Genomic DNA, 15,375 nt, shown 5'->3' with positions numbered 1-15,375 from the left:
GGTCCTGCTAGCTAGGGATCATGGGAGTTGTAGGCCAAAAACATCTGGAGGCCCAAGGTTGAGGACCACTGCCGTAGAACATCCCATTGCATGTCATGGCCCTGTGACTTCATTACAATGAAATAATCAGACAGGACAAATAGTCAATTAGGCCACAACTGTGTTGATTCGAAATGTGAAAGCTTTGGCACTGCACAGTAGCCTGCCTGCGACTGGCCAATGTGCAGGCAGGCGACAATTGTGAGTCCTGGCCAGTGTGTGACTCCACAGGGCACACTATGATGGCTAGGTCTCCCACCCCAGCGACAGATCATGAAGGGGGCAGGACCAAGCCGCAACACTAAGCTAATGTTTTGGCTCAGCATGCCTGAACCTAGGATAGGGTTTTCTACCTGAACCAGGGTTGCTAGTGAAGCTTTATCCCATGGCTACAGATCATGGTTGAGAAGAGACCTTAACTTTGATCCTGTGTTTGGAGGACATGCTGAGCCAAACCTGACAGCTGTCATCCAGGATGCTGGTAAACCATACTCTGGTTTGCCATGGCATGTGAATTAGGCCTAGATCAGGAGGGTAGTGCAAGGTAGGTGAAAGTAGCTCATGGTTTACAACCAGTTTAAGAATCTCGCTTCTTCTGAAACTTGTAGCCCTCTCTGCAGTTGTCAGATGGGCAGCCCAGGGTTTCCGGCACACGTGAGAGTTAACAATAGGATTTCCTTCTTGGGAATTGTTAGGTATCATCCATCATACAAACAGGGGCATGATAGAAATACTCCTGAATTAAGTTTCCTGACAATATTTGCATGATTAAATGAATACACACACTGCTGCATTGGAACAGAGAAAATAAATGGTATTTTGGTTGCTCTCAAATCCCCTGTATCATGTAACTGGGGCCTTTTTTTGGAAGATCATTAATCTTTCAAGGTGGTTTAATAGTTGAAGAATATGTCCTTTTTTTGGTATTAAGTGTCTTGTATCTGGTTTTATCCATAGGAAAACTCCAAACCAACTGAAGACCTTGGTATTATCCTGATGTTATTACTCAATATGACATCTATATGCTTTGGTCTCCTGAGCACTGTAAAAGGTAGTTTTATGGCCAATTTTGTTGCCCAATAAATCAAGATGTGACTGACTAACCCATCCAAAGCGTGTTTTTTTCTTGGTCAGTCTGGATATTCCAGGACACAGTATATGCGTGTACACTAAAATATAATCTCCCACAATATAGGATGGATTTATTTAGGCCCAGGGCTTTTCTTGGATCTCCAGTTTGCCACATATATCGATTAACAGGCTTTAAAACTTTAGACTCAGACTGATACTATTTTCTTAACTATTCGTTTGCAAAGAGAGAAAATATATTTAGCAATAGGACTTTCCCAGTCACATAAAACAGTTTTGTTCATAACCAAAGAGTAAATCCTCTGAAAGGTGGCAGGTGGCTATATATCATTTTAACTGAGAAATAATTTCTTTCCTGTTGCAGAATCTAGTATTGATAAATCCAGTTGTGTTAACAAACTACTTTATTTGCCCACATAATATATTGTCCTTTACATTTTAATATTTTAAACATGTACATAAAAACATATATCATTAGTAGCTCCTAAATGAGCATGATTGTTAAGACCACACATGTTGCATGGTTTCCTATCAGTCTTTATTTGGATAGTCTCAACCAATAGCTGGATCCTTTCCGCAAAATGCACCCAAAGTTAAGCAATTACAAATGCCATTTCAAATATAATTTTAGAATTATCTTTACTTGGAACAACTTTAGGGCACACTAACCTATTGAATTCAATAAGCCTTGAACGTACCTAAGTTTGACTGGATCAAAACTTTTGTATTCAAAAGATTGTAATCTTAGTTTACTATTTTCTTAAAAGAACAGAAATAGTTTATTCAAACCTGAAAATGATAAAGTGATACACACACACACACACACACACACACACACACACACACACACACCAATCTTTGATCAATGTTTTGATCAAATGTCATATGACGGTTTATTTTCTGAAAATAGGTTTTAGCTTCAAGGCTCATACGAATACAAGATCAAATGAAGGGTCCACATAGGCCAATATCCAGATTCCAACAACTGCTCCCCAGGTGACCAACTAATTAAATGCAGTGGCAGCTGCCTGCCATATTGCGAATGAGATGGCTGTATTTAATATTGTGGAAAACATGATTGTGCCTTCCTATTCTAGTACTGGGACTCCTGGGAGATGAACAACAAGGTTATTGTGTAATAGCTTAGGTGCTGCCATCTGCCCACCCCATGTAATGAGATGGCATTTTTATTATTATTATTGAATGAAAAGAATGTATATATCATATTTCATTTTGAAAAGAAATGCAAATGCTGTTACCTATGCTGGCCCAAACATTTCCTCATGTGGCCTGTTGTAAACACTGGGCTGCTGATTTGAACTTACAGCAAGCCCTTCATCGGGAAGGAATTGGCTGCACTGTTCTAAATTGGGAACTCTGTAGGGCAGCCAATCCTTTGCAAGGCTTGTTATCAATACTTGCTGTCGATCAGTTTAGCAGCACCGACAGCAAGCCTCACTTGAGAAGGAGCAATTGCATACCTGTCAGCTGCTTTGAAAAGAAGAAGGAGGATATCCTGTTGGTTTTTTTCCCGTGAAAGCATGGCGACTATTTGTTCTCACGAAGTTTTGTGCCAATATCTCACCCCCCAAAAAGTGCTTTTGGGGCTCCAAGTTTTTGGGTGCCATGTCTGAAAAACCACTTTCCCCAGGTCTGTGATCTTGCATAGGATTTCGAACCTGGAAAATGGTGTCTTGGATTTGGATCATGTCACATTGGAGGAAATGCAATTGGGAGTGCACTGTTAATGCTCTTTATTGTTGCTTTCTAGCTATTAATTTAACTGCCCCACATCTGTTTTCACATATAATATCATGTGAGGGGCTAGTGAGCATGTTCTGGAGGAAATGGCCTTGAGTGTCAAATTAGGATCCCTCACGGGTCTAATATGTCCCTTGGGTCAGAAGTTTCCCTCCTCTGATCTATTGGAAGATATATCAACTTACCCTACCTAGTCCAGAATGAATACACAACAGATCATTTGGATATGTGTGTTACACCACCCTCAATTAATTATTATAAAGGAAAGTCCTTTGCAGCTGCCTCTTGGAACACATGATTAAATGTTCATAAAAATATTTCAGTGCTATATGAAACAAATCTAAATTATTTCCTGATGACTCATTTAGTTTGCTCCAGTAGCCTGACAAGTTCGACATAAATTGTCCCGATCCTTGAGGCTGAAATAATTTTCTTGGATTTTTAAATGTTTTCATTGTACAGTATATTAATGCTACTAGAGCTATCGGTTTTATTAACACAATCAAAACATAAATAGACAGTTGTGCAGTTTTAAATAGCCAAGACTCTCTGATAGATAGGGGCTCAGAGTGGCTTGGATGGATTTGTCAGAACAATATAATTTCAATTCCAAGAGGCTAAAGAAAAAGAAAAAGCCACCTTTGCGATGAACTTTGTGTAATGTGAATCACTATGAAGTTACCTTATACTGAGGCAAGCCATTGGTCCACTTAGCTCAATACTGTGTATCATGACTGACAGATGCTCTGAAGGGTTTCAGACATGTCCTAGTTGAAGAAGACAAAACTAGAACATGGGGCAAAACTGAGACAAAGTCAAGAGGACTTCCTGATAGGTGCCAGGAAACTGCTTCTCTCTCCCTCTCTGTTGCCCTTGCTGCCTCTTTAACTGTCAGGGTGGCAGAACTCTTTGATGCCAGTGGCTGACAGCCACCCTTTTCTTCCCAGAGTGCCCCAGGTGTTGTATTGCTCCAAAGAATTGGTGGGAACGGTCTGGCCAGTGGCCTAATCTGTCCCATCAGTCCTCCCTATTTGCCCTCCAGGATGTTTTAGGCAAGCCATGTAGGTGGGAAATGACCATTTCTCATATTAGAACACAACATAATTCTGGGACATTTGGGGAAACAAAAAAGATAAATTCACCCCTTCAAAAAAATCTTCCCTAGTCATTGAAATGCCCACCTCTTGGCATAAAGTAACAGGGAAGCCAAACAGCTGACATCTTAGCTTGGTCTAATTTTAATCTTTTCTTCAAAACTAATAAGAGTCTGTGTTACTGCTGCTCACAGGCATCTGGAAAGTAAACTAATTTTTTTTCCTAGAGAAAGTAGAGGAAAAACTAAAAAAACTTTAAAAAAATACCTTTCCATATTTAAGATGCATAGTACTCAAGATTTCCCAAACCATCTGAACTACCATCTGAACTGCTGATGTCTTCTTTCAGATGAGAATGTGATCAGTTAAATAATGAAATTGTCTACTGGATAAAACTGCAAAGATCAAAACAATGTTACAACAATTCTTAGAAGTGCAGCAAAGGACAGCTAAATTTATTCTGAGTGGACTGAGTCACAATAAAATATTAACTGATTAGCTTCTGGCACAGAAGAAAAAAATTAAGATCAAATGGAAATCTCATTGATGTAAACTAAATCCTAAAAGAAAAGGGTGAAAAAAAATAACACCAGCCATGTCTGATTAGAAAACAAGAGGCTATCTATGTCTTGAAATGAAGTAGGCTACACAATAGATTGCAGGTTTGCTTATTTTCAGACTGATTCACTGTTTGGGGAGAATGGGCTTGGACAAGGAGCTCTTATTGGGCCTTCCCTGGAGTGAGTCTATAACCATTCCTGTTGCTACTGCCTAATTGCTTATCCTGAAAGCAAACAGGCTGGTGAACAAGAGAAGAGGTGGTGGAAAGGAGCAGAAGTGTAGAAGTCATTATCTCTGTGAAAGGAAGAGAACAGGGAAACAAGTGCTTGGCAGCCAGAGCTTGCTAGAAGATGGGCAGGTGAAAATGGTGACAAGTATCTAAACTTACTTGTTCATTGAAATGACAAGCATCCCCCACATCAAAAAATATATATGTTAAATTAAGTTTATGCAAATGTGTTGAATGTGCTTGAAGGTCATTCCAAGCCAACATCAGTATTAATAGATAGGACCTGAGGGTCAACCTGGGAAGTGGGATGGAGAACTGTAGCGTGAGAGCCCCATAGCCACTGGTGCAATATGCCTGCACCAATTTTTCCCCTTTTGAATCCTCCCACTTCCAACTCCAGCTCCACATTCAAAGCCAACCACCATTAGAGGATTCTCGGGGCCCACAGGAGAATGTGGAGTGAAATAATTCCATTTGGGGCTAAAATAGCGAATCAAGCTATTTTTGTGACTATATTAAGTTCTCCCACATATATATGAAAAGTGAACTTATTATCCAAGTGTGTACTATTGTGTAGTCAAAACAGCACCATCTACAAAGACAAGATGGAGGTATTAGGAAAGTCTGAGGGAAACACCAAGTTTGCAGAAATCTAAAAATCTTCAGAAGATGAGGCTAAGGTCCAGCATGGATGACTGACTGTTTTCTTTTGCAGGGGAGGTGTTGAAAGCTGGAGGCGGGAAAGAAGAAATAAAATAGACTATCCTAGGAAAGGGAATGGGTGGCTCAATCGCTGAACTTGAACTTTTCATGCTGCAGGTCCCACTTGTATCTATTCAAGTAATGAATAACTTATATACATCTTTTGCATAAATAATAAGATCAAGCAGTATAATGTGAACATTTGGGACTAGATATGCAAAACATGTGCTTGCCACACAGCTAAGATGTCAACTTTTGAGCTTCAGTGCCAGGAAACAGGTAATATCCATGTTGCCAGGTATTAATGCAACATTTGCCAAAGTGGCTGAAACAGCAACAGTTAAGACTATCAGCTGTCAAAACCAAAAACGAACCATGGTTGCTTCTTTAAAAAGCAAAACCACCAAATACCTAGAAAACCTAGGTTTTTCAAATCACATTATTTCATTGCTATTTATTTCTGGTGTGTTGCTAATGCTTAGCTTAGCAATAAAGTTTGAATCGTGTACAGTTACAATATTCTATAAAACATCTTAAGGAAGAAGCAAAGGGCCTGTACCTTATCCTTAACTGGATGATACAACTTTTCAGGCTTTTCAAATGAGAGTCCTTAAACAGTTAGAAATCATCTTTCAAGGACAACCTGTTTCTCCTGTTTGATTTTTTTTTGTCTGTGTGTAATATCTTGAGTAAACTCAATGTAACATGATACAACATTATCAGTAGTAAGACAGATAGGGCAAATCTTAAGAAGTAACTGACTCAGCTTTCCAATGAAAACATGTCAGAGGACTGATATTTGTTTCCTTGAAAAATCGAAACCGCACAGCAGTTTCAAATATATGGTTACAATGCTGTCACCGTACACAATAAACTGGGTAGACTACTCCATCCCATGGAAATATATCATTTTAGGATGTTGAAGAGTTACTTTTGCAAGGCTGAAATGTAGAACCACTCCTGAATTCCATAATTTGGGGTGGGAGGGGAGGTGTTCTGTGTTTTCAAAGATACCTTACTGGGTGTACTGCCTGAACCAATGTAAGGAAGCAATTTAGGGAAGCATATATATTTGTACCTGTGAAATGTACTGAAAAATGAGGGAGGAAATTCTTCGAGAGAGTGAGCACAGCAAAAATTGATTCTCACACTACTTTCTTTCAAATAACTTGAAAAATGTGCAGATCTGTAAACTGACGGCTGTTTAATTTCAAGGCACGCTTGAGCAAAACCTTCCAGAAGCTGATCCTGACAATTGTGTCCCAGACCATATTCACATTAACAGATGTGTATTTAATTGACTAGGCAGAAACTACTTAATAATGATATTTTCATAGTGAGCTTTAAATTGTCTTTTGAACCTCTCTTGCATCATTTATTTGAATGTTAATGCAGAAGAGAAAGCAAGGAGGTGGACTTTTACAATGAAAATTAGCACTATGGCCAATTGATGCAAGTTTTAGGAATGCTGCAAGAAACTTTAGGTTTGCTTTTACAGGCTACTCTGTTCAACACTCTGTGGGTCCACTGAACAGTCTTGATAAACTCCCGCCATAGTGTCTATTCTGCTGCCTCCTTCCCTTGCAGAGGAATCTGCCACTAACCTGTGGTGGCAGGGAAGGCCATGAAGACTCCCTATCTGATAATCCATCCCTGTAAGAAAGTCATGGGACCACAAGTCCAAACCTCTCCCAGCAGAAATTGCCTCAATCATTTTTCATTATGGAACTTTGAGTCTCCATTCCCAATGGGAATGACCCTGCCACTGTCATGCCCATGAACACTTCCTTCCCTGGTCAAGTGTGCCACAGCCACTTACTGCATACCCATCAACTGCCCCAAATTGAGTAGGACACCCCAGAATTACAGAAGCCAACCTGGTTTCTGATTGGATCCCAGGATATGCTGTTCTGGCTCCCACAAGAGTGCGACCTCAAAATACATCCAATTTTGGGTGGCTGTACTCTCTTGTGAGTCACCTAGTTTCCATGGGAGCATGGCATCAAAAGACATGAATCCCGATTTTCCTCTGCAGCATGTCGGAGAGTGTTGTTACTGCCTGTGGAATCTATAGCGCTGTGCCACATAAACTTTACAGGTCATGCTTATCTGAGATTATAATTAAGGATCAACAAATCATTTGGAACAAGCATGGGTTACGGCCACAGGGTACTACAGCAGGGCAGGAAAAACAGATGAATTCAGTGGGGTATGTTGTGCAAGTGGATGTACTTTTCTGGTTGTGCAACACATCCCTGGATCCGATGGATGTGTCAGTCCCAGGAATGCTGATTAGGGATGTCAGAAAACACTGCTTCCCATTCCATCCTATATTTGTTTCACGCAGCATGGTTTCCATTCCATAGCAGTTCATCCTCCAACAAAAGCTTTATTTGTCTCACTGTGCACAGTGGCAAAATTATGTAAATTACATAATTATGTAGGTTACATAATTTACAAAATTAATGCCAATCATATGCACTGGATTTTTCTGACATCCAGTGAAGCTGTGAATACCAGCAATATCTGCTCCCATTTTCACCAGAATTCTCCCAAATCCCTACTGCTGGTACTAATTTTATTGCCTGATGTTAATAAAACCCTGTTTGGGAAGATTCACTACTGATTTTATGAGCAATTTGTTGGCTTAACATTTGTGCTTCTGTGTCGAAATTTTCAAGTGTGAAATTTAACTTAAGCTGTATGGAAGTACTTATTTCTTTAAAATCAGTAACATGCCAGATTGAACCTACAGTAGCACCTCGGCTTACGTTACCCCCTGGTAATGTAAACTTCGGGTTGCGAAAGCGGCAACCCTGGAAATGTTTCGCCATGTGTGCATGCGTAGAAGTGCTCTACCGCACCACGCGCATGTGCAGAAGCAGTCCCTCTGGTTGCGGAAACCTCGGGATCCAACTGGAGCTCTGGAATGGATCCCATCCGCAACCGGAGGTACCATTGTAATGTCTTTGTTAATACTAAAGGTAAAGTAAAGGTAAAGGGACCCCTGACCATTAGGTCCAGTCGTGACCGACTCTGGGGTTGCACGCTCATCTCGCATTATTGGCCGAGGGAGCCGGCGTATAGCTTCCAGATCATGTGGCCAGCATGACAAAGCCGCTTCTGACAAACCAGAGCAGCACATGGAAACGCCGTTTACCTTCCCGCTGTAGCGGTTCCTATTTATCTACTTGCATTTTGGCGTGCTTTCGAACTGCTAGGTTGGCAGGAGCTGGGACCAAGCAACTAAATACTAAAGGTATCATGACTCTAACACTGGGCGGAGGTGGGGGAATCAATAGGGGTTTCAGATATAACATCCCCAGCCCAGCAAACTATGGTTTGTTGAAGCAGGAGAAAGAAGAGGCAAGCACCACAACCAGTGCAGTAACAAAAACAGAGGCTAGTCACACAAACAGTGCCAGAAATAAGGAATAAGGAATGCTAATAAACATGTCAATTGCCCAATAAAGTGCAGATGAAATCTTCCTTGGGGGCAGAAGAATATTATTTCGTTTGAAAACCTGCTGAAGTACAACCGACAGCTTGGCTTTCTGCTAGAATCTAACCTCAGAAGCACTGCTAATGTAAAATCATGTGCTTTTTCTGATTCTGTTTCACAAGCAACCATGACTGTTTTAGTTCTTTTGGGAGTTTCTTCTGTCTCCTTTTCCCTTTCCATCATCATCACCATCACCTCATTCCGCTCTATCTGTAGGTCTTCTGTGACCCATAGGAGCCACAGAAGGCAGTGTGAATCTGCTCACCTTTAATCAAGAAAATATCAGATAATATCAGAAAATATCCGGATATTCCGTACATGGGATTGCACTTCAGCTGCAACAGAGCAAGCTACTATTTGCATCATTTCAGCTAAAGCCAATCTACAGGACCAGGTTGTTAGATACAGTGCAGGAACAGGCAGGCATTCAAACTTCTTTTGTTCCAGTTGAACAAGCGCAAGATTAAAACATTTTCTCAAACTGCTTGAAGCTTTGTCTAAGTACTGCTTTCCACACAGGCAGGTCACCTTATAAATTACATTGGCACTTTTAGAGCACTGCTGAAACCTGGTGTTAAATTGGCACCCAGTGATGGAGCTCCTAAAACATTTTTCTGTTAAAGTGACAAAAACAGAACTCCCATTATATATCATGGCATTGATCAAACAAACTGCCAGTATTAAGAACACTCTTCCTGACTTTAAGGTGTTAAAAGTTCAACAGAGCTATGTTGACTCCTGACGAAGTAAACCCATGTAACAAAATGCTGGGATGCTACTATCTGCTTTTGAAAAGAGTGGCAACTGTTCATTGTTACAGATATTTATGAAACAGATTTATTTTGGTGTTAATATTTGAAGGTCACTCATTTAGTATCACTAAGTATACAGCTATAATAAGAATTCACTTGCCCAGGCAAGCACATTATGTGACCATGAGAACAGCAAAATAACCAGACTGTACAACAGTGATGGGATAAAATCTGGCCAAATCTTTATTGACAGCAACAGGCGGGGCAAGGATTGGCATGGCATTGGGTCTCAAAATCAGTTCAGCTTTCCACAAGCCCCATGTTGATGGAATGGATTCGCTTGGATTGGATCTCTCCACACCTGAACAGCAGGAGTTGGCCAGTGTCAACTGTGATGCAAGCCAAGCAAGCAAGGTCACACTGGGGGACCAGGGTGCAGATTCCAACCAAACCCATGCTTGGGTTTGCCATGGTCATCAATCCTCTCCTCAGGCCCCTTATAGCGGCTCCCTATCCTAATAGTATACTATGTTGATCCTGCCATTTCCACCCTCATACGATGTTCTTCCACCAAACAAAGGAAAACCATAATTTTACTGAGGGAAAGGTGGAAAAAACCCAACCAAGTGCCAATCAGGTTGAGAGAGGAAAAAATCCTTGCTGGCCCTGTCACCCAGCGACCCAAAATTGCTCAGTGAAGGCTCTAACCTGATAAACTCTCAAAGCAAAATGGCTGTGAGCTCCAGGGAAAGCAGCCTTATATAGGCTTCCCCCTACTCTTTGCAGCAAAGGCTCATGGGACAGCTTTTTCCCATGAGTCCATCACACCGAGAAGATAACTGGGCAAAACCTTGGTCCATTGTGTTTACCTATTTCTCCTGCCATCCATCATCAGTTTCGGAAGGAGCCAAACCTATCATTAACCCAACATTCCTCCGAAGCAAATAATGGCCCCTAGAGAGGTAGAAATAAACACTCCTTCCCCTCCCTGAAATGTTTGTTGCAATTGTGCTTAATTCAACCTGCTTTGATGTGCCATGTTTGTCTGTGTGCACGTGTGCGTGCATGTGCACAAGCACACAAATGAATGAACACACACACAGAGGGAAGCACTGGATATGCATTGCAGATAGCTCAGTGCAGTGTGAGACTCTTAGTCTCTGGGTCCTGGGTTCAAGCCCTACGTGGTGCAAAAGATTCCTGCATCGTAGAGGGTTGGACTAAATTACTCTCTATGTCCCCAACTGCAACACTATGTCCCCTATAGGAATGAATGGCAATTATTCACTTGTGTGGGGAAAAGCCAAATACTGTATGTATTTAGGGGCACCATTAAGGTAGGGGCTAAGCCTTCTGCGTCCTGTCACAGTTAATCCATTTAATTTGCCCCCTAAGAAATTCAGCAAAATTCAAAAATACTCCAACCAGGGCTTGCTGTGGCTTTTTGGCCACCTCACGGTGCAATGAAATGAGTGTGGGATGAACTGGTGGAAATGGTCTCTAGATAGAGAAAAAAACTTTAACCATTACTTGCCAACTTGGTGGGTAAAACATCTAGCACAGATCAGCTATGAAGGATAGAGTTGTTGTTTCAAATGATAGTCAGCTGCCATTAAAAGCAAGATAATCTAACAGCCACCCCACCCTCATCCTTTAGTAAAGCTTTGACTTATGCCAAGTGTAACAGCAGGAAATACAGTAACTTATGACAAAGACCCACATTTTACCATTAGAGCAAGGCTCTCAAGTGTGTAATATTATGCAGAACTTATCAATAGGCATTCAAGTGGTCTAGACGTAATAAATTGCCCTCTAAAATGTAATTTAGGCAAATAAGAAAACTTCACGTGCAAATTCCCAGCAACTGAGCACACTTGTCAGTTGTGCCTATAGGACTGCCAGATTGCCCTCCGGCAGCCTTCTTAACAACAAACAAAACATTCCTTTCTCTAACTTGTGACATTTTTCTTCCAAAAAAATGTACAAAACAGATCTTATGTGTAACTAAAAAGCTCGTTTTAAAATATAAGCTAGGGCTACAATGCATAATCGTCTTTTTTTTTTAAAAAAAAAAGAGGAAGAAAAATAATAAATAATTCTTATGCATTGCATAAAACCAAAACAATCCCAATATAAAACAATAAAACAGACGGATAGACACAATGCAGCAAATAGCATGAAAAACAAAGCTTAAATAAATAAATGAAGCATAAATAAAAACAAACAATTAAAACCTGGTAGATGACCCTTCAAATGTAATAATTAGTTCTACCAGTGATTTACCTAGATTTAAATTTCCATCATACTGGTTTCTAGCTGTAGTTTTGTAGGTAACTGCTGACCATAATTCAATATACAAAAATAAAATGGAGGTAATAGAGACAATCCATTCTGTGATATTTCACATTTGCAATGTAAATTTTGGCTTGTGTCTTGGCTTGTGCTCCAGTATACAGGGGCTCCCACTTATGGAGGGTTATGTTCCAGGCCCCTAAATGCATAAAGTGGGGAGCACCCTGTAAACATTGTGTAAAGTGGAAGCAAAAACCCTCTCTGCCGCTCTCTCTTCAAGCCATACAAAAAATACTGTATCCAAAAATATGTAAGTGTGGGGATGCTTGTATTAATATCCTTGCAGGAAACCTATTTTCTGACCTATTCACCAGTGGTAGAAACTTAGATTGTATGGTATCTTTGCTAATATGAAGAAATGTAGAAGGCATTAATTGCAACCAAGCAAGAGTGAGTTCCTTCATCAAACAAAGTGTACTAATTTTAAATAAGCAATCCCCTGGGTCTGGTTTATATTTATACCAGAGATGCAAAATTTTCCTGCATAAACACATCATTTCTACACCATTTAAAATCTTTCTTGGCTAAAGCTATATCCCCTTGGGGGAAAAATAATTGCATAGGTTGTCAAATTTCTGAAATAAATATGTCATATTTTGATACCAGGATTTATCCGTCAATGGACTAATGTTCATTGTTCCTGATAACATAATTTTGTCAAGCGAAGCTCTGGCACTTTTACATTTTAAAGAATAATTAGATATCTGCTGAGAAATCTTCATGGACCAAATAAACGATCCTGTCTCCAGCCACAAACACTGGTTTGGGGTATAAACAACTAAACAACAACAAAGTGCAAGGATTATGAATATGAATAAAAACATATTCATTTAATTCTTTGTGAAAAATTGACACAAGTTCACTGATGTTAAATAAACAAAAAGATCAAGTTTCTGAAGCATTTTCTCACCAAGACTCTGGAGTCATGATGTTGGGTTGAGCTTCACTGCAATATGGCATTCTGTAGTTTGTCCGCCATTGTCGCAAACCTGTGGATAAAAAAATAATCGTTTTTTAAATTAAAAAAACCACGATAGCAAAATGGTGTTCTGCGTTTGCTACTGCATGCATTTAAAACAAAACAGTCTTCATGATAATTTATTTGATTGTATATCATTTTTGTGGCACCTGCCAACTGTAATAAAAAGAGGGCCGCCTTTTAATCCAAGTCTACATACTGAAGACTGGCGCAAAAGCAACAGCACTTCTCTCTTATGGATGAGTTATTTAATATCTTTATTTCACTTTACTGTTACAATTTGGTGCTTTTATCCACAACATATGTGTCTGTGTGTCCAGTATTTAAAGTCATTACAATAAAATTTTGAAAGGAGCCTTTCTGGGTTTTTTATTCAAGTAAGACCCTGAACCAAGAAGCTGTAGGAACAGTATTTTATTCTAGTTCTTTAAAAATATATATAATAAAAAAGATCACCAAGATAAATGTGAAGCAGCTAAGTATTCCTCAGTGACTAACCAAAAGTGGATTTATTTCCCTCCCCAAGCTATTTATAAAACTATAGTAATATTTAATATTTAATGTTAATATTTACATGAATATTGTACAAATCCCTGTAAAGTCCAGATTCTTGCACTTGTAAAATAGGAATACTTGATATATGCCCTAAATACCCTGGTGTTTTACAAATGTCATTCATATTTTGTCTATTAGGGTCCACGCACATTAGCCAGTGTATAGCCCAATTGCACATACTACCTTATTGAGTGGGTGGCAACATGCCCGTGCGTGGTTGCCTCTCAAGGAAGAGCTCTTTATTAACCAATATAAAAGGACCTGTTTCATTATATATTGCAAGCAGTGATGTTGCCACAATCCACAGACACATGGAGCTCATACCATATGTTTCACAAATCATTCATCATTTCCCCCAGAAGTAAATCAAGATTCTGCACGTGTGCTCAGTGTTTAGTAGACCCAAACACCAGGTCACAGTATCTAAACTATTATTTGCTTGAAACCATTTTTTTAGTTTTACAGACAATAATTTCAGCAATATAAGAACCTAAAGTCAAATGTCCCCACAAAAAAAGAGAAATGTGAGTGATTATGTGTACCTGCTGTTCAGACCATGTAACAAGGTCTGCTACAGAATCTGCTAATCAGCTGTGAAAAGTGCCAAATACACTTTCCTTTTTGTGTGGTAAGAGCACTTGTGCTTCTAAGGAGCTCTCCTTAAAATTCAGTGCCACCAGCTATTGAATAAATTTATCCAATGAAGACCCAAGCAGCTCACAAATACTAAGGTTATATCTGCAATGAGTGTTTATTTTCAGAATGAAACCACTTTCTCAAGAAGTGCTTTTTAGGGACAAAAATACAGGCTCAGTCTCCACAATCCTATAAGAAAATGCTGCATTTATCCAGCCTTAATGTCAGTTAATATATTAAGACCTGATGAAGATTAATGAAAAAAGAGAAGGAAATGGGTCTGTAAAATGTACCACTTTCCACATGCTCTGGGAAAAAAAATATTTGAAAAGTAGGACATAATTAATTACTAAGAATGAAATTATAACATCACATCACAACACAACACAACACCATAGCCCTGAGGAGCTGCATCTCTGAAATCAGTTCATTGTGGAATTTAGTGATGTATTAACAAGCAGTGTTTTTTCCAATGCCCAAGATTCATTCTATTATGTTGATTCACAAATAAAGATCAACAGATGTCCTTGGCAACTTAAAATGAAAGGTTATTACCTACAGGTTCAGCCCATGACATTTGTTCTTATTGACTCAGAATGGGCAATTACTGAGCAATATCCTCTTGAAAAACCTCTCTGTGAATCACCCCATTAGCTATTCCTGTCTTCCTGTCTGTCTGTCTGTCTGTCTGTCTGTCTGTCTGTCTGTCTGTCTATATCACTAGCGAAATGTGATTCGTAAACTCCATGTCCCCACCCCAGTACGAGGGGCTCCTCAATCTGCCTGTAATGTTCTTCCCACATGCAGGCTGGGTGGCAATACAACTTAGCTGTCTGGTGTCTAGATCTTTGCTCTATGCCGGGTCAAATCCTGTGAACTGAAACATTTTAACTCACTTCTGTCTATGTAGTTTTTGCTTCTGTACCCCACCCTGCATGACATTAAAAGGTTAACTTTATGTATGGGCATACGGTCTCCAAGGTTGGTTTCTTCACAGAGGTTTGTTAGTAGTAGGGTGTACTTGTGCATCATTCATGCAGAAGAAGGAAAAGGCACTTGCTGAAAAATCTGGATGCACTCTAACCAAGTTAAAGAGAGGGTGTACCAACTCCAGCAAAACAGAA

The 15,375-nt window shown here is 39.8% G+C and overlaps 1 protein-coding gene across 2 annotated transcripts in view; it reads right to left on the bottom strand.

The window, feature by feature from the left end:
• Nucleotides 1-15,375, bottom strand: part of PCDH15 (protocadherin related 15) — a 620,078-nt gene that overhangs the window by 451,647 nt on the left and 153,056 nt on the right. For both annotated transcript variants that reach the window (XM_035137532.3, XM_035137542.3), the window contains exon 2: nucleotides 12,992-13,070. The gene's annotated coding sequence lies outside the window, so the exon portion shown is untranslated. The remainder of the gene's footprint in view (nucleotides 1-12,991; nucleotides 13,071-15,375) is intronic.

The sequence above is a fragment of the Zootoca vivipara genome, chromosome 5 (assembly GCF_965207765.1).
Source record: "Zootoca vivipara chromosome 5, rZooViv2.hap1.1, whole genome shotgun sequence".
Lineage (NCBI taxonomy): Eukaryota > Metazoa > Chordata > Lepidosauria > Squamata > Lacertidae > Zootoca > Zootoca vivipara.
This window is presented reverse-complemented; position numbering and strand designations above follow the sequence as displayed.